We start from the raw sequence: 20751 nt of genomic DNA on the forward strand, positions 1-20751 counted from the left end.
AATCATTTTACTCTTAGATAATGCAGGTACATTACAGGAGCAATGTCGGAACCGCTCCGTTCATCCAGACTGCTTTCATTCCAACCGCCACCTCCCGAACCCCCGTCTCGTAGATCGAATGTCAACCTTCCACATTCGATCCACGCACCACAATGTGACAAATGATTTTTCACAAATATTTGCTCTAGATTATGGGGCAACTCTGGACAAAACTAAAAAGCTTCTGGAAAGATGGTCTTTGTTGCCCCTTTCCTTGGTTGGCAGAGTGGCATTAATTAAAATGGCTGTCCTCCCTTCGTTGCTTTTTCTATTTTTAAACCTCCCTTTAAAATATTAGGGTGCTTATTTTAAAGAATTAAGTACCATAATTAGAAGCTTTGTCTGTGCGAACAAACAACTACGGGTCAGGATGTCAATTCTGCAATTGGATACTAAGCAGGGGGGTCTGGCCTTGGCGGATTTAAAAACAAATTATCAAGCTGCCCTATTGGACCAGATGGTCCATATATTGGCTGATAACCCAGTCCATGATAACTTTTTGCTAACTTGTATGGCTAAGAAAAGTCACGTGCATCTACCTGTCTTCCTTAAAATGGCTAAACTCCCCAAGAAAATGGGTTATAAGACTCTTTTGACACTTTCATCCCGTTTGCAGATTTTTTTCAAAGTTTGGGAAATCCCTCAATGTCATTTGTAATCACTGCTGCTAGATGGTGGATTTTGGAGATTAGCTGTGCCAAATAAGCTGAAGGGATGGCACAATGTAGGTTTTCGACAATTTGGGGATTTTTACAATAGAACTAATTTGATAACATGGGATTCACTAACCCAACAATTGGGTAACCAGGTTATGCCTTTGTGGCTGAGATTCCTCCAGATATCCAAGTTTTTAAAGGATAATTACCGTATTAAAGACGGCTTGTATAGCCCATCATTTATATAAAAGTAAAGGGGGTAGGGGTAGGCAATTGGTATCGATTACTGTGCCAACAGATTAGTGAGGCTATACTCCCTGACCTTTTTGTTTAAGGTGTACCAATCAACAAATTACAGATATAATTTCAAAGAGGGGCAAAACCTTTCAGTGATAGGCTATAGTTCATTTCGAGCAGCTAATTTTGAAAGAACGGCGTTTTTATCTCGGTTGTCAGTTTACTATACACCAGCAAGGTTGCATAAGATGATTCCCACATGTCTAGACTAGTGTTTTGGATGTAGGGTGGTAGATGGAGGAGGATGGACTCATTTTTTATGAATGCCCAAAGCTCTAACTTTATTGGGATGAAGTGTTCCAAGCAATTAGTAAGATTCTAGAGTCACAATTCTTCCCTCATTGAGCCTGGTGCTTTTAGGGTCAGGTTATGAAGCTTATCACCTGCCTAAATATAGCCAATATTTTATTTCACTTGCAGCAGCAGTGGCACGATCCCTGATTCTTCAAGTGTGAAAAACTGAGTTGGTACCCATGGTTGTGCATTTGTATAATGAAATGTTTAGGACCTGGATTTTCGAGGAAGCCTACGCCAAACGAATGGGGGCTCTTAGGACAATCAATATAACATGGGAAGGATATGGGTAGTTGAAGACTTGGGTGGGGAGGATTGACTAAAGAGGATTAGGACAACTTTCTGAAGGATGTATTGAAGTTTAGGATGTTGTTGCAATTGAGACCGTTTGGAGACTAACTATTTAGAGTAATATCGAGGATGGATGAGCACTACTTCTTTTGTTGTTCTACTGTTGATGGAAATCATAACCTTATTCAGGTATTTTTATGCCCAGTTTGATTAGGAGATGCACCATTTGCACTTTAAAATACATGTTGTCTCTTTAAAGATATTGCTGCTGGATAAACATGTCATTTTAATTTTAAAGGGTTAATATTAATTGGTCGGATATGATATGTATGTTTTGGATGTGAATTACCATATCTTGCTCTAATAAAAATAAATATTAAAAAAAGAAAGGTCACATTTGCCAGTTCATGAGACAATGTCAGCACTTGACTTGTTCAGTGCACTGGAAACATTTGTTAAAGTATTTTAGGATCTGATGTATCCACCTGGCATCTGTGCTCATGCTAGTGCAGTATGGATAAGAACTGGTTAGAGCTTTCCGGTAAGTGCCCTCAGTAAAAAGGACTTCTATTAACGACTTCTAACTGCAGATTCATTCCTCACCTTTTGAATATTTCCAAGGTGTCTGAATAGAGTTGGAAACCTTTCCAGCAGTAGCTCTGCACACCAGCAGGTGGAACCTTGTGCCTCCACACTGACGCTGTTCCGCTCCAAAAATGACATGCGGAAACTGTATGGATTCGCTCCAGCGCACTGACATCTGCTCTGAGCGGATCCAGAACTGCTTCTTGTCTCCCTCAGGGACACTTTTAGCTCTAAAAATTCATTCACTGTGGAAGGGACGTCACCTTCCAAAACTACAGGGTTTGAATCGTATAGGGACTGTTGCAAGCAAAAGTCTGTGACTGATCCCCATCAGGTTTGCCTATGGTGTATGGGGCTGAGTGACAACTTTAAATATGCAGTGACTGCACATTGATGAAACCAAAAGCCATACAGGACAATGAGGTGCAATTGTATGTTGCCAAGCACCGGACAACTCCTCGTTGACATCGGTCCAAGTCCAAAGGTCGATCTCTGTCACGTTCCTGGTTCAGAAGTCACAAAAGTCGATTTTGAGGCTGATCATTGTTGCGCTTGAGTAAGTCAAAGAAAAAAACATAGGAATTCCTAGTGGCACTGTGCCTCTTCCTGCCACTCTCAAACTCCTGAGAAGGCTTAAGGACATAGTCATCCTTCTCAATCTTACTCCAAAAATGTGTCAATTTTGGAGACAATCCTGCAACTCGTCCTGGTACAACTTGAGTTTCTGGGGCCATCTGTGACGCTGCAGTAGATCCAAGAGTTCAACGAGGTCATGCTCTGACTCTTTGGATTCCTTCCAACTCCTTATGGCATGCCTGTGGGCTCCAAGGGGGCAAGAGGCTCTCCAACTGGACTGCCGCCTATAGTTTTACCCAGTGCCAGTTGGACCCTCCAGTCTCTGAGTCTACACCGGCTGATGCCTCCACTCAGCCTCCTGCTGCGCGATTCATGGCAGCATCAATCCCAAAGCAGACTCAGTTGACATTAGATGATGAGGTGCCCATTGTGCTCTCTGAGTCGGCACCCCTATGACCTCGTCTGAAACTGCTCTTGGTTTCCATCGAACCACAACCTGCGCTGCTTGATGTACCATTGCCACAAGGAAGTTCCCATATACTACATTCCTTGGTTGGTACTGATTTCTAATAATGATTATGATAGAGGTGATGAACTTGGCCAACTTTACCATAAGGAGAATTGATATGATGACCTCCAATCAGACCAGTGACCTTGATACCTCCCCTGAGTCTGTTTTTCTAACACCTCCAGATTCTGCCACTTAGGAGAGTGCTTCTTTTGCATTGGTCATGGGGAGGTCAGCCCAAGTTCTCAACCTCCAGCTCCCCACCTTAGTGGTCAGAACAAATGTCCTGACCAAAGTCTGCCAGCCAGTAAAAATCCCCACAAAGGCCCTACTCTCTTTTAAAGAGGCACTCACAGATACTCTCCTATGGGCCTTCTACCAGTTTGGCCCTCGCGTCAGTTAATGCTGGTTGCCTGCAGGATGGCCATTCCCACAGTCTTTGGAAATCAGTGGCTCAAGTTTTCCTAGGTGTCCCCAAAGATCTCCTGCCTGCTCTAAAGCAAGCTATACAGGACGGTCATGATGCAGCCAAGTTCACAATTAGTTGCAATTTGAATGCCATCAGTTCCATCGGACCCGCCATTGGCACCAGTGTCGCTAATTCCCGCAGAGACTGACTGTGGTCAGCTGGTTTTTGAGGCAACCTCCAGTCATCCCTTTTGGACATGCCCTTTGATGGGGCTTGCCTGTTTGGGGACAAGGCAGATTCTGCTCGACAGCATTTCAAAGAGAGCAGGGCCACAGCACCATTCTGGGGCTTATCTGCCATGCCTCACCAGCCGCACCAACCATACCGTTCCTTTCATGGGTTTGGCAGACATATCCCATACTGACAGCCAATTCAGCCCCAGCAAGGCGCCAAGCAGTTTTGGGGCCAAGGTTGTGGTGCTCACCGCACCGCTGCTTATCCTCCCTCCCCCACAGCCCCACCGGCTAAACCCTTAGCGTGCCCTTAATGGAGCTAAGTTAACCTGTTTAAGGGAGGATCCAACGATTCTAGCTGGATTGGGGACTATGACACCATGACATCAGACAGGTGGTGTTACCAATCGCCCAGAAAAGGTACACCTTACCCTTCATTTCCAGTCTGCCTCGCCTTCCACCATCCCTGGAATGACTAACCGAAGACCATCTGTCCATCTTGTGGTAGGAAGTGCAAGGCCTTTTGACCAAAGGTGCGATTGAGAGGGTGCCTACGTTATAAGTATGTTATGTTTTAAAAAAAATCTGTTTTTATTGTTGATATAGTCAACATAAAAGATAACCCACGTGGAAACATGTGAGGCAGGGACGAGGCAGGGATGGGGCGGGGACAGACCCCACACTCTTTAGAAAACATACACAGGAAACATACAATAAAAAATGGCATGTACAGAAAATAATGACAATCCAGATAACGCAGGTAGAGAGGCATGTCATGGTTGGTATTCCTCCTAATTTCTGGTGCCAAAGGATGGAGGCCTTCATCCTATTTTAGAAATGCACCCTCTAAAGCACCTTCCTCTGGAAGAACAACTTCAAAATGCTCACACAGATTGAGGTGTTGGTTGCCCTCGATCCTGGAGACTGGATGGTGGCATTGGATCTGCAGGACACCTATTTCTATATGCCCATCCTGCAGGCCGATTGGCACTACCTGCGATTTGTAGTGGAACAGGAGCAGTTTCAGTTGGCTGTGGGCCCATTTGGTTTCACCAGTGTCCCTTAGATGTTCATGAAAGTGAAAGCAGTGGTAACAGCACCCCTTCGGGGGGTCCCACTCTTACCCTGCCTCCACGACTGTCTGTTGAAGGAGAGGTCATTCCAAACAGTTGTCAACCACCTCCAGACTACAGTAAACCTCCTGTCATTTTTGGAGTTTGCTATCAACGTGCAGAAGTCACACCAGAGTCCTTCTCTGAATTTCCCCCTCATTAGAGCCAGTCTGGACATGGGCGGTTTTGTGCATTTCCCCCCCACAAAGGAGAATCCAGGGCATTCAGGCAATGATCCCCACCTTTCAGCATTGGTCCTGGATCTCAGTGAGGTCGACTGTTGATGGCCTCCTGCATCCTGTTCGTACCGCATGTCACATGGTATATGTGGGCTCAGGAGTAGAATCTGAATTCTCAATGGGCCCAACGTCAAGGGGACCACTCTGACCATGTCTGGATTTCTCGGGGAGACTGCAAGAGATCTGTAGTAGTGGTTACTGTACAATGGTGACCGGTGTTCTTTCTGGGTTTGAGAGGCCACTTAGGAGAGGTGATGATCAGAGGCCGCTGGTCTCCAGCGGAGTACTGGCACCATATCAATCTTCTGGAGCTGAGGGAAATCCACTTCTCATTGCAAGCCTTCCTTCCATCAATCAATGGGAGGTAGTTAAGGGACATCATCACAGCCATGTGGTGTTGCAAAAAACAAGGCGGGCAGAGATCATGGATCCTGTGCTTGGCTTGGACCATATAGAAATTTTCCTGATAGTGAACCACTTAACAAGATCTTTGAATGCCAGGGTGGATGAGCTCAGCCATTGACATCTAGTGGCTCATAAGTGGCAGTTACACTTGGAGGTGGTGCAAGGCCTTTTCCATGAATGAGGAGAGCCTTGGCTCAAACTATTCACCACTGCTGAGAACGCTAAAGCTCAATGTAAGCAGTTCTGCTCATTGGAATTTTAAAGGAGTCTCTTGCTAGGAGATGTGCTCCACCAAGGGCGGAAATCAAGACTTCTGCATGCCTTCCAGTCGATTCCTCTTTTGCACTGATTCTGAAGAAGATCAGGTCTGACTGGGCCAAAGTCATCCTGGTGGCCCTGGATTGGGCATGGACAGTATGGTATCCAGAGCTCCTGAGCTTGCCCATTTGTCCTCTGATCAGCCTGTTCCTCCTGGAGGACTGCTGTTGCAGCAACAGGGCAGGGTTCTGCACCCGAGCCCTAGTAATTTCCACATAGATGTTTGGAGATTGAGCAGCTATGGCTGAACACCTTCAACCTTCCTCTGGAGGTAGTTGATGTCTTCTTGGCAGCAAGATATGCCTGTATACGTCATTCATTAGTATAAATTTGTGGTGTGGTGCAGCACATGGCAGACAGACTTCTAGGCAAAGTTATTTGATGTTTTGTTGTTTGTTTTCACCCTTGTTTGGTGAGGCTTTCCTTTGAGCTCCTTTAGCCTTTTTACGATTGCAGGTCCAGCTCTCTTTATTCAAACCACCTGTTGTGATGTGTTTTTGAAAGGTTTACAACATCTGTTCTTCCCCCTCTCTTTATTAAACCGCTTTGGGACCTTAACTTGGTCCTCACATATCTAATGTACACTCCTTTGGAGCCACCTCACAGCTGTCCTTTGCGGCTTTTCACTCTCAAGATGGTGTTCCTTGTCACAATAACTTTGGCATGGCAAGTGAGTGAACTTCAGGCTCTCTTTGTTGAACTACCATCCATCACATTCTTCCCAGACAAACTGGTTTTGCGGAAGCGAGCATCCTTCTTCCCAAAAGTGGTGATGCCGTTTCACACCAGTCAAACTGTCACCCTGTCAGCGTTCTATGATCCGCCTCACCCTTCTTGTGGAGGAGGAGAAGCTCCATTGCTTGGACCCCAAAAGAGCACTGAACTTTGACATCAATTGTACCAAAGAACACTGGGTGAATGATGAGCTCTTTATGGAGTTCACTGGAGTGAAAAAAGACAAGGCCGTAGAGAAGTTGATAATTTCCCATTGCATAGCGCTCTTTAATAAGGTCTACTATGCACTGGCCAAAATGCAGCCTCCAGAAATACTGCATGCTCATTTCCCCAGGGCCAAAGCTGCGGTTAGATATTCCCATCTGAAGAACAAGTAATTAACTTTTGGTAAAGCTCTTTCTAGTAGGCGCTCTATCCAACCACAGATTCCGCACTGACTCTCCCATCCTCCCCGTTCTGTGATTGACCTCTATCCATTAATAAGATCCCAAGTCTAGGAATCTGTACACTGGTCTCTACCAATTTGCTGTAGGGACTCTGTGTCTGGGGCGCAGACAACCTTGACAGCAACTGACGTCAGTGCTCAGAGTAGCACCTATATATAGCCTCTGCATGTAATTTCTGGAGTGGAACTGTGTCAGTGCAGATCCGTAAGGTGCCACATACCAGCACACAGAGATACTGCTAAAAAAACTTCCGGTTCCAGTCCGATATCTGTTGAATACTCAAAAGGTGAGGAATCTGTAGTTAGATGGAGCGTCTACCAGAAAGAGTGTTACAGAAAGTAAGTAACTTGTTCAGTGGAAAGCTCACCAAAAGACATGTTACATTTTAGTGGTAAGTCAGCCTCATTCAAAGGTAAAAATCTAGAGCAGTTCCTTCAGTTTGTAGCCTTCAAGCTCCAAAATAAGAATCGGAAGCAACACGTTTCAGCATGTGACCATTAAGAGAGCATAACTTGGCTGTGCCATTATGCGTTCCAGAAGGGAAAATGAAATGTACTCAATGGTATATATAATAATAATGCATGTTTCAATGTATTCATGCAAATGAAGAGAACTGAAAGTCATGAACTGAAGTGCACTTAAAAGTAGAAATGTAGAATTAACATATGCAAATCACAATATTCAATGTATGAATATTATGATAATGTAGTTAATCGGCATTTCCATAGTTATTCCCCATTTATAGTACTTATGTGAAATGCACCTATAACCATGTATTCGAATGTGCATTAAGGTCTATGTTAAGTTGGCTCAAGTTAAGGCCTGAGATGTTTTTCTGTGTTTAACCTTCAATGTGGAAGTTTTGCTTTTGCTGTGTATTTCTTTACATGCAGGTGTGCCTGCAGAAGCCTTCTCTTAATGAAAAGCTTATTGTTAGTTATAAATAAGGCGATATGGGAAGACAGGTTGCCAAGGACTGGAGTGTTAACAAGGAATTTTGAAGAAGAACTCCCCTCTGGATTCCTGAGGACGAGAACGATCCAAGGTTGTCCTGATGCTTGAACCGAGAGATGAAAGTCTAATGAGAAGATACCATTCAGTTAATGTACAAACCATGGAAAGTTACTGGCAGTGGCATCAATTATCTGAGTTTCGATGGGATAAGAGTGTTTTAGCCAGCCAAACTGCTAGGGCAGATCCCATTTGCCCTTTGACTAGAGTGGGCTTGAGAGACTTTGGGTGGTACAGACCTGTTTTCCCTTGTTCGGTTGATATGGCTTTATGCTTTATGCTCCACACATCTCTCACAAAGGAGCTTCTTCAGAGGTTTCTGTAGTGCTGACACTTTTAATTAATTATCCATTGCCTTAGACTAGAGAAATTTAGAGTTCCCAATAGCTTATCAGGGTAGTTAGACTTCTAAAGATGCAATGGTTAGGAAGGAGAATCAAAGCTTGAACTCTGAGCACCAAGTATTGTTTCTTATTTTCTGTATTGCTATGGAAGTTTTGGTATGTCTTATGTTGGTGCACTTTAACCTAATTTGATGCTTTAACTTGCCTTTGGTAAATCTGTACTTGTATAATATGTTTTGAGGCTCATTTACGTAAGTTTGCCTTTAAGCTTGTAATAAATCTTTTGAACTTTGATTTCGCCTCCGAGATTTAATGTGACCAAATGGGTTGCGCTGCAAATTGAGTTGAACAGTTCAATGTGATTCTCCTCATCCCTCAAAACTTGAAAAAAGATTAATCAGACCCAGAAAATTTGTAAGAGTGCCAGACAGCTGGATCACCGCCACTTAAACGTGTCCATTTTGGTATTAAATCAAAAAATGTCTTATTTAGAAAAATGTATCGATTATGTCCTGGAGGGTCACCGGAGTGTCCAAACTCTACATTCTTGGGTGGTACAGGATGGCTTCAGACCATTGACTAGAGTAGTGTCTACTTAGCTGCTGCTTTCCGTAGTCAGACTTCAGCTGCTCCTTTCTCAGTCCCAGAAACATCTACAGCTGGCAGGTCTATGGAAGCAGTACACTGCTGCACATGTGCCATGTGTGACCACATCCTGTGTTGATACTCAGGCTGCTTCAGTCACTCTTAGGAGAATAGGTCATCTCGCCCAGTTGAGGACAACATCAAAGAACCAACCAAGTAAAGTCCTAATGTGCACACCTGAACAATTTTCCTTATTCACCTGATGTCCACACATTTCCCATCTGCTCATGGGCTGTTGTCTGGAAAAATTACTCTAAGCAACTGTTGGCTTATTTCTAATTTTGTATGTAGCCTACAAGTTAATTTATTTTCTGACAATGCTATTGGGTGCCAAATTATGTTCTACATTATTTCTGTCATTATAAACAAATACATCATTGAATAGAAATGATGCGTGAAATTAGCTCTTTCTAATATAATTTGGTTATTTAACCATACCTAGTTCACATAAAATGTAATATATTTGCTACTTAGATATCTACACACACAATACACATTTCATGAAAAAACTAAGTTGTAATTAACGAAAGCTCAGTATGTACAACAACTTTAATTGTGGTTTGACAAATTTGCCCTTTAATATAAAACTGTTAAGACATCCAAAAGCCCTGCAAGAAATAAGAACATGTCAACAATTTTCAAAAACGCTTGTCTATATAGAGACTATATGGAGAAGACACAACATTTTCAAGAACAAACTGAAATATAGAAAGTTGCATGAGGCATACTGATAAATATATTATTTTTCCCAATGCAAGGCATATCATGATTTCACCTTTTGTGAACATACAAAATTCAATGTTGACACAAAATGGCCTTCTAAATACATAAGTAACACAAATAGCAGTCTGAGGCTCTCCTCATGTTTTACAAATACGTCGAGCTCAGGCACGGTCATAAACTACACCAAATTTCAAAGGATCGGCTACAGATGATAATATGAAGTGTGAGTTCTAGACTTTGGCACACACACCACATGTCAGGTACATTTGATTAAACTTGTATGCACTGGAATCACTCCATGGCTGAGAGGAAATGTATTGGAAAAGTATTGCTATTTGTTTCAGAACCACTCCACCAATGGTCAGGCAACTTGTGCTGCTGATCTTGCTATAACCAGTATAACCAATATATGGGCAGCACTCCAAAGTACCCACTAATGAGTTGCTAGTGCCGCAGCAGATGACAGGATAATGCAACCTACAGAAGATTAAGCAGAAATATAAATATGTTTGTGAATTACAATTTATTGTCATTTGTTATTTGTTATTTTTTATATTTTTTATCAGTAAACATCAGGATAATTTATCATACTGCATGGTCAGCATTATATTTGTGATACTGAAACTATATTAGTTTACATTCAAGCTCAATATTAAAATAAATAACACTTTTTAAATACTGACCTGAAAGGAAAATTAATTTTTAATGAGTACACGCCAAAAGTCAGTGCCTTCATCTTCATCACTGTCAACTTGCTGACGTATGTCACAAAACTCCCCTGGGGTTCCCACTGGTAATTGTTTTCGGGGATAAATTGAATGTTTCTCTGCAGGGCAATGTTATGAAGCATGCAGCATAACACAGCAATCTTGCAGACCTTGCTAGGAGAATAGAGAAGGTCCTCTTCAATCTTGTTGAAACACCTGAACCGTGCCTTCAGGAGCACAAAAGCCCGCTTCACAGGAAAGCCCTCGTTCACAAATGGGCCTCACTGAAGCCCACATCCCCGGGCGATGTTGAGGTGTTAAAAGCCAGGTAAGATAACCTGAGTCCCCTGAAAAACAATCACAAAAGCAAACATAATTGAAATGTTTGGCTGGGAAGAATTTTCTAAAATAGATTGTATAAACCTAATGGTTTTACTCTGCAACAAACCAAGCTTTCCTCAATGCTAGGCCTGCCATCCGTTGTGGGTATGCGTCTTTTGCATAGTATTAGCAAGTCATGGGTGGCACCTGGAAATCCTGCACACACTCTGGTGAAATAGTGGTAAGTAATGCAAACCACCTGCTTACTGATCAAAACGAAATGCTTCCTTTTGTGGACTCCTTGCTACCGGTCATGAAGTGGCACCAATGAAGCTTGGGTTCCATCTATGGCACCAGCCACATGTGGTATGTCTCCCAATCCACAGAACTCTGCCTTGATATTGTTCAGTGTAGCATTTTCCTTTGGAAACTGGATGTAGTAATTTATACATCCAAGCATAACATCGAGGACCTGGTTCAGGACAAGTGGAAAAGTTGCCTGAAACATCCCATTTGAATCACCAATTGGGTACTGGCAGGATCCAGTAGCACAGAAATAACACTGCCCTTAACCTCACAATAGGTAGGATGACATTCTGAATTCAGATGTCCGACAAAAGTTCATATTGAAATTGTGCCAAAGACTCACCGATGTCACAGTTCAGCCTATACTTCTTAATGATGTGTCTTTCCTATGTGGTCTCTGAATTTGGAAGTGGTTTTACACACATTCATTATGTTCATGTCAATGATGTATTACCCGACCGCCAAACTGTCAGGCATACCCTATGTTGGTTAACAATGTTGGTTTTAGATGGTGGTCCAACATGGTGGATGTCTGAAGTATCCCTCACGGATGATATACTAGTAAGTGAAGTCTGTACCCACCTTTCTGGACAGCTGCATTCTCGCATTGGTTAGACTTGTTTGTAATTGATGGAATCTGTTATCTGCCATGTACGCATTTGTTGACAGAAAATTCCTCACATAGGTGTACATATTTTGTAAGACCATGAGATTACTTGCTTCCTAACCACCATCTGTAGCAGACCTCCTCCATTGTTGCTTCTCCTTAAATTCTGTTGGTATCCACCATGGCTGACTGTGCAGGAGACTTGGCCCCCAACTTCAACCCTAATTAATTGGACATCCTTAAAGAGGAGGCCCTGGCAAACTACAGCCAACTCTCTTGATCAGCAGAAAGTTGGCCTGGTCTCCCTTACCTTTTTGGCTCTGTTCCCCAGGTTGTTGATGTGTGCTGGACTCTGATTTTGCTGTTTTTGTTACTCTGGGCACTTTACCACTGCTAACCAGTGCTAAAGTGCAAGTGCTCCATTACAAAATGTGTATGTAATTGGCTTATCCATGATTGGCATATTTGATTTATTAGTAAGTCCCTAGTACGGTGCACCAGAGGTGCCCAGGGCATGTAAATCAAATGCTACTAGTGGGCCCGCAGCACTGGTTGTGCCACCCACATAAGTATCTCTGTAATCATGTCCCAGACCTACCACTGCAGTGTCTGTGTGTGCAGTTTTAACTGTAAATTCGACTTGGCAAGTGTACCCACTTGCCAGGCCTAAACCTTCCCTTTTCTTACATGTGAGACACCCCTAAGGGTGGCCCTAGGTAGCCCCAAGAGCAGGGTGCCGTGTATGGTTAAGGTAAGACATATAGTAATGTGTTTTATATGTCCTAACAGTGAAATATTACTAAATTCGTTTTTCACTGTTGCAAGGCCTGTCCCTATCATAGGTTAACATGGGGGCTACCTTTAAATATGATTAAAGTGTAGATTCCCTTTGGGAGCGGATGGACATTTGGAGTTTGGGGTCTCTGAGCTCACAATTAAAAAATACATCTTTTAGTAAAGTTGATGTTGAGATTGTGTGTTTGAAAATCCACTTTTAGAAAGTGAGCATTTTCTTGCCTATACCATTTCTGTGACTCTGCCTGTTTGTGGATTCCCTGTCTGGGTCAGTTTGACAGTTGGGCTGGTTGCACCGCAAACTAGACAGCGACACAAAGGGAGCTGGGGTGTAGTCTGCATTTCCTGATGAGCCATCTGTGCTAGGAGGGAGGGGAGGAGTGGTCACTTACACCTGAAAGGGCTGTGCCAGTCCTCACACAATGCAGTCTCCAACCCCCGTTGAGTGTCTGGGGCCTGGCCTGGGCAAGGCAGGATTTCACATTCAAGAGAGACTTTGCTTTGAATTAGGCCTACTTCAAACGAGAAATTGGGTATAAGAAGGGCACCCAAAACCACAGACTTTAGAACACTTCTGGAAACAAGAGGAGAAGAGCTGAAGAGCTGAGGGAGAAGAGTTGCCCTGCCTGTGACTGTGCACTGTGGAGCTATCCTGCAGTTGCTGCTTCTGCCAGAGTAAGAGGGCAAAGACTGGACTTTGTGTGCCTTCTATCTTGAGAAGAACTCTCCAAGGGCTTGATTTAGAGCTTGCCTCCTGTTGTTTGAAGTCTCAGGGACAGCAAAGACTTCTCTCTGCCAGCACCTGGAGTCTCTGGAGAGACTCCTACTCTGCCCTGTGGTGTCCATCCAGTTCCTGGGACCCTGAAAGGAGAAGCTGGCAGCCTAAGAGGAGGAAATCTGCGCACAGTGCGCTGTGCGGGGAAAAGATCGACGCAACTCCGATCTGCGGATGAAGAAACAGCGCGCTGGAAAAACTACGTGCAACATCGCTGACAGAGGCTGGGAGATCGCAACCCGCGCTGCGTGGTTTTTGGATCATCCTGCGGCTGGATTTCTGACGCAAGCACAGCTGGCCATGTAAAAACAACACAAGGCCTGCCCGGACCCGAGAGTGCTGCCCGGATCGATGCATCGCTCTCCTGTGGAGAGAAGAAACGACACACCCGACGAAAGGAGAAAGGACGCAAGGTCCCGCTCGTGAGTGGAATCAACGCATCGCAAGCCCTTTTTGACGGACAGTCACACGTGCGGGGTTAATTTTGATGCACCCAAGGTACATTTTCACGCTAACAGTGTTAGTGTGTGTTTTAAACTACATAAAGACTCTTTTTGCTTTTTAATTGATAACTTGACTTGTGTATTGTGGATTTTTGTCATTTTGGTCTTGTTTTGTTTAGATAAATATTTCCTATTTTTCTAAACTCGTGTTGTGTGATTTTGTAGTGTTTTCATTAAATTACTGTGTGTGTTGGTACAAATACTTTCCACCTAGCACTCTGAAGGTAAGCTTACTGCTCTGCCAAGCTACCAAGGGGGTAAGCAGGGGTTAGCTGAGTGTGATTCTCTTTTACCCTGACTAGAGTCTGGGTCCTTGCTTGGACAGGGGGTACCCTGACTGCCAATCAAAGACCCCATTTCTAACAAGTATCATGTAAAGTTTTATTTATTTTGTTATTATGATTATGGTGAGCGACTGGACACTCTGCCCATAACGTATTGAAGATCAGTCACATCCACAATATTAAAAGTGTTGCAAACCGCATCATCCCCCGGTTTCTGCTTTACACACAAGATACTGAAAAACTAATTAATTGTTATACCTTGTGCATAAAATTAGAGTTTGATCACTTTATTTAACTTTTGGTTTACCTTCATATTAAAAACCCAGGGCCATGGGCTACTGTCCAGCTTCCAAAGTAAAAGCAAATGCCTGACTAAACGTACCTGGAACACTAATATGGACCTTGTTTATATTATTTGGTCAGTAGTATGTCAAGATTTGGCACGTAAAGGAGTCCATGACCATTACTGGTTGTACAACGGACACAATATTACAAATCAACTGTGCGAAGAGAACTTACCTGAAAAGTGTGCGGTCTGTGCCCCGCTCCCCACCCTCCTTGGTTCCGTTGCACCTAAAGAGATAAACACAAAAGAAAGACTTGTTAGTTGTGCAAAGTGAGGAGACATGAAGCCCTATGCTGATTCTTACTCGTTCTTTCAAACAAACCCTTACAACCAGTAGTTTGGGGAAAGACCTAAAGAATGGAAAACACCAAGAGGACGGAGAAACCAAGGGGGTCATTCTGACCTCAGCGGTCATGGACCGCCGGGGCCAGGGTTGGCCGGAGCACCGCCAACAGGCTGGCGGTGCCCCGCAGGGCATTCTGACCGCGGCGGTTTTGCCGCAGTCAGATGCGGAAAACCGGCGGTCTCCCGCCGGTTTTCCGCTGCCCTTTAGAATCCTCCATGGCGGCCCATACCGCCATCCTGTTCCTGGCGGTTCTCCCGCCAGGAACAGGATGGCGGTATGGGTTGTCGTGGGGCCCCTGGGGGCCCCTGCAGTGCCCATGCCATTGGCGAGGACGCCGGCTCAGAATTGAGCCGGCGGAGTGGGAAGGTGCGACGGGTGCAGTGGCACCCGTCGCGTATTTCAGTGTCTGCAAAGCAGACACTGAAATACAAAGTGGGGCCCTCTTACGGGGGCCCCTGCAGTGCCCATGCCATTGGCAATTCTGAGCCGGCGTCCTCGTGGGAAGGCTCTTTTGCACTGGGCTGGCGGGCGGCCTTTTGGCGGCCGCCCGCCAGCCCAGTGCAAAAGCCAGAATACCCTCCGCGGTCTCACGACCGCGGAGCGGTATTTTGGAGGGGGGAACTCTGGCGGGCGGCCTCCGCCGCCCGCCAGGGTGAGAATCACCCCCCAAGTCACCTCTGATGACGCAGAAAAGAAGGTCTCGCAAATATTCATGTATCATATAATCAAAATCGTATAAGATAGTGTGATTTTAGCAAAGAAAAATAACGTACGTGGGAAATTGTGCCCACGGAGTAGTTCACCATTATTATAAATGAGCGTAATTAATCATAAAGAATTGACAAATGTAGTAATCCGTCATAATTGCAAATGTATTCTATGATTTTCTTGTCAAAACTGTTATATGCTTAGCTTAAATTTAGCAGAGGCTTTGGCCTAAGTTGCCTGGTCTCAAATTTAACTGCGTGGTTTTCATTTGCACTAACAAAGGCATTATTTTACTTTAAGGTTGTATTTTTCCAGTAGAGATGATTAATACATTTATCTCAAGGTTTTGTGCTAGGCTGGTTTCATCCCTTTTTAGCAAGGTCAGTTTCTGCAGGTGCGGACAATAAAAGCACTGATACCGAAATAATTGGCAAACTTTGTTGCAACTTGTGTTCCAAGGCCCCAAGGACACCTTATGTAAAAATAAGTACTAGGAGAAAGACACTATTCATTGGTCAAATTGAAGCCACCCTATGAACCCCCCAATGGAAGACCCTGAAGGATTTGGAATGTTTCTTACTTAAACCCACCGGACAAAGAGAAGTCAGCCATTTTCTACGATGCCAATTTGAAGCAAGATTCAAGAAGCCATTTTAGAACGACCTCTTGATGCCTTTCTCTGTGTCGCAGAGAAAGAGACTTTAAGAATTCTCACCCTAGAGACTTTAACTTTAATTTTGCCCCGTCTTGCCCACGCAGTAGCTTTTGCCCCATTCTCCTTGCTGCCGCAAGGAAACTTGCCTTAACTTTGCCCCCTTGAAATCTGCCCCATGCTGATCGAACCGATACCTGAAGGACGAAGACTTTTCTTGAATGCTGATTGTATTTGGTAAATATGAAAGGATAATTGTATTATGCATTGTGTTTTCCTTCCTAGGTACCAACTGCTTATTTTGATAGGGCCCAAGCTAGACGTTTTCTAAATTTGTGTTGACTAAATTTGTTTTACATGAAGCCCCACATGCCAATGCTAAATAGAGGCTAGTCGAGGTATTCATCTGATGCACAATGCTAAATTGAAATCTTGTTATGCTGACCGATGTATGAAATTAGTCAAATTCAATTGCTTATATTAGTGATTTGCATTGCTATAACTGAGTGCATTATAATCCAGATATTGCGTAGATTGCATTTCTTCCGTCGCTATGGACAGCTAGTAATGTTCGTATACATATATCATTTGATTTTGAGACTTATATACATTGTGTTAGCTTTGCTAATATAGGGAAATAAACTAATTAACTTCTAATAAACTGGTGTGGTTATTCATGACTGAAAGGTCATGTTGCGTCAAAATACTGATTGTTATTGATTCTTAATGTATTGATTGATTACTAATCGATTATCGGTTGTTGATTATAATTAGTTATCGATGATTGATTTGAGTGATCCGACTATTCTTGGATGAGGAGAGCCCAACTAGGTTAAAAGGTCCACCGACCTCCAGCGTGTCCAAGTACAAGTAATTTATAAGGACTGGGCGCGCTATCAGTAGATGGTAGCAGAGATTGATGGTTTGGCCCTTTGGGACCCCATCCGAACAATAGGCAGAGTCAAGTTAGAATTTTCTTTGATAAAACGAGTTGGAGAGATGATGATGCCCTAAGTCCCCAATGACTTTCCCGGAATCTCAGAGCTTGCGAATGGAGGAAATGGAGGTGTGAGAATGTTTTCGGCGTTTCTAGTGACGGTATGAATGAAGTTAGGGTTTTGCGCTTGCTCAGCTTATGCCGCAGATGAATTGTGAAGTTTGTGAGGATTTTAGGGGGTTACGAACTCCAATTGAAATTTTAGAGGAGTGGTACTCCAAAGTGTGAGAGTAGGGAAGTCGTCGAACTTCATATGTGTGTAGCGCTTTGTGCAGGAAAAATTGTCCACGTGGTTGTTGATGTTGAGACGGGCCCTGCGAGGTCAAGAGACTCCGGAGTATGTTGAAAAGTGTATGAGACACTTGATTGATGTTGTAATCTGTTCGGTTTTAATAGGTTGATCGGGCGTGGTCAACGAGTCAGTACGAATGTTGAGGAATGAAAGAAAATTTAGACTTTGAGATTTGACGAATTCTAAAGCGCGCTAGAATAGTTCATTGATCAGTTGAGAGTAAAATTTGCGGGTCAAATTTTGCTTGTGAAAGTTGGAAACCGAGAAAGATGGAATAACTGCCGAGGCTAGTGAAAAATCCCTAAGGTTTCTGAAGCGATTGTATTCCTTCCTGTAGTAAACCGACAGATTTGTTTTCTTCTTTTTGGTTAGTGCTCGCGATATATATTGCAGAAATGAGTTTTGAGTGAAGCTGAATGAAGGAGGACAAACCGCAGGACTTTGTCAGCCGCAGTGTGTGAGTGTGACGTCACTAGGAGCCGCGCTGGGATAGGTTGGTTGGCGAGAAGGGTCACGCACGGATTGGACACAGTCCGTGAAGCACAATTGGAGGGGGAAGGCAGGCGAAGAGTATTCCGGGAATTAAAGTCACTTATTGGTTACATTTTATTAAGGAAAATAAAAGACGGAAAGAATACATTTTTCAAAGCATTTAAGAGTGCCTTGAGGGGAGATGTATATATTAAAGCAAATGTAGGAGAGGAAACACCGCCTGAGGGTACACCAGCTTAAATCGTGATTGAAGAAAAGGGTGTCGCACCATGTCTTTGGCTACAGCAATGGTGTAAATTAACAGAAAAGCATGGAAGTGTAGCGTTCCCTATCCACGGGTCGTTTAATCTAAGAGTTTTGGAGAATTTAAGATTCGCACTATACGACATGAAACTGCCTCCAAGACCAGCACAATTTGAAGCATTAGCAATTTGGGAGCTAATGGCTAGAAACCAACAACAAAATAAATTTGAGACAAGAGTGAGAAAAGTAGAAAAGACACTAGCGGATGCTAGATGGGATAGTACTCAAAAGGTTTGGAGATCAGGCCTATTGCAGGGAATTAAATTGCTTCCCGTAATTACAGACGAAGCAGAGACGGTAGGAAGGAAAGCTACTTATAAAACAAACAGGAGTCAGTCCAGAGACAGAGAAAACAACAGAAATTCGAAAAGGTCAGACAAGTCAGACGATGAGGAGTTCATTATACAATTGCTAAATGACCGCCCGCCACCATATGTGGAAAGCGAAAATGGCCCAAACAACAGTACTGCCCCTCCAGAACCAATACAGGGTAATGTAACACCGAATTTGAGAATATCACAGAAGCAAAGCAGTCCCGATATGCCTTTTACACCACAAATACCACAAGTTCAGAGGATATATCATGACGTGCCTAAGTTAAAACCTGTCAATGATTATCAGCCGCAGGTTCAAAGGCGCTGTTGTGATGAGCATAATCTGGAAATGACTTCTAATCTAATGGCGCAGGGAGGACAGAATTATCAAAGGCCGACATTGATTCAAGCCGAATCAACACAAATTTTTATGCCTCAGAAGCAGATGCAAGAAGTGCCGAGGTACACTCAAATAGCAGAAAACCAGTTAGATGTGCCAGCAATGATGAATCATAATGTGGGAATTAACATGCCACAGAATTCGGGGAACAGACAGAATCCAGACGCAATATCTCTGCCTATCACTGTAGGTCTGCCAGTACCATTGAATATACAGGCAAAGCCGAATGTATGCGACCAAGGGGTAATGACACAAATGAGACAGGGAGAAGATGCATAGAAAATACTCCAGAAACGACTCCGGTAGGCACACTGCTAAATAGATCTGGGTCTTTGTTGGAATTTAGTCCAATTCCAGCTTGTGCTCCGTCAATTGTGGTAAGGTCAGGTCCACAACTAATAGTACTGCTAACTTCAAAAACAAAAGTGCTACAGAAGCCATCCGTAGCAGTGGACGTAAGTGCCACATTAATGGGACTGAATGCGCAACAGTTAACACAATGGTTGAATAGCCTGAACTCCCCACAGAGTACCCCCAGCGGGAAGGGAGAAGAATATTTGAATAAAATAAGATTGGGCATGGAAGCAGATGAACTAGTAGAGGGAACGATGGGCCTGAACAGGTTGGAATCGTACACCGAAGAAGAGCTGAGATACATGTGCCCTAGAATTACAAGAGAAGTAAGCAGCATACATAAGAAGTTACAAGAGATCGCAGACAGAAACGGAGTCGACATAGGTAAAACCAAGCACTTGAGCAGGAGTTACAGGTTAGACTTTGAAACAAAAGATTTTGAACACATGAGGTCTGCAGGAATGAAAAAACACCTCAAAGAGATACTGCAAAGCGCACAGGTTTTGAGATTTTAAGACAAGTGGGAGAGTAGGTGGGTCAAGAAAAAGGACAAGAAGAAAGAAAGTACCCCAGATCGGAGTGATAAAGTACAACAGAATGATGACCTGATAACCATGTTACCAATGAGAGAAACGGCAGGGGGAAAGCTTGTCCATGTACCGTGGCACAGATGTGATATTCAATCCTTTACGGATGATTTCCCCAAATTGAGAGAGAAACCAATTGAATGGTATCAACAAACAGATAGATTTGTGAAACTCGCAAAATGTCTTTGGGAAGACCTGAATACCTTATTCGAAATCGTGGTTCAGGCAGATTTGTGGGAAGATTGTAAAAGGGCCGTAGGGTGGCCAACAAGTGAACCAGAAAGAGATAGAGACACAGGTGCACCATCGTCTACGGTAATGAGTTTGTACCATAAGGTGATTGAGCATTTGAAAACAAAGGTTGCGTTGAAAAATGTGGATTGGCAGAGAATTGACAGAACAGCACAAGAAGTTAAAGAGTCAATACATGCGTACTATGAGAGATTGTTGAAAGTGTTTAAAAATTACAGTGGTACGGAAACGATTGAGGCAAAGGACATGCTCCACTTTGTGTTCAGATTTGTGGAAGGATTGAGACCCGAAATCAGCCAGATGATTGAAATGCATTTGATTTGTTGGCAGTCAAAGTCGATCGATGAGGTGTTGAATTTTGAAAAATACTGCACTGATGAGATTGAGACAAAGCAGAAAAGGTTGAAGGAAAAAGTGATGGTGATGCAGCTTAGAGCAGCTCAGACAGGTTTGCAAGGTTTGCAAGGTTTCCAACAACAGTTGCCGCAGCTGCAACAGCAGGGAAATGCTATGTTTCAGCCACAGATGAGAGGCAGAGGCCGAG

The sequence above is a fragment of the Pleurodeles waltl genome, chromosome 6 (assembly GCF_031143425.1).
Source record: "Pleurodeles waltl isolate 20211129_DDA chromosome 6, aPleWal1.hap1.20221129, whole genome shotgun sequence".
Taxonomy (NCBI): Eukaryota; Metazoa; Chordata; class Amphibia; order Caudata; family Salamandridae; genus Pleurodeles; species Pleurodeles waltl.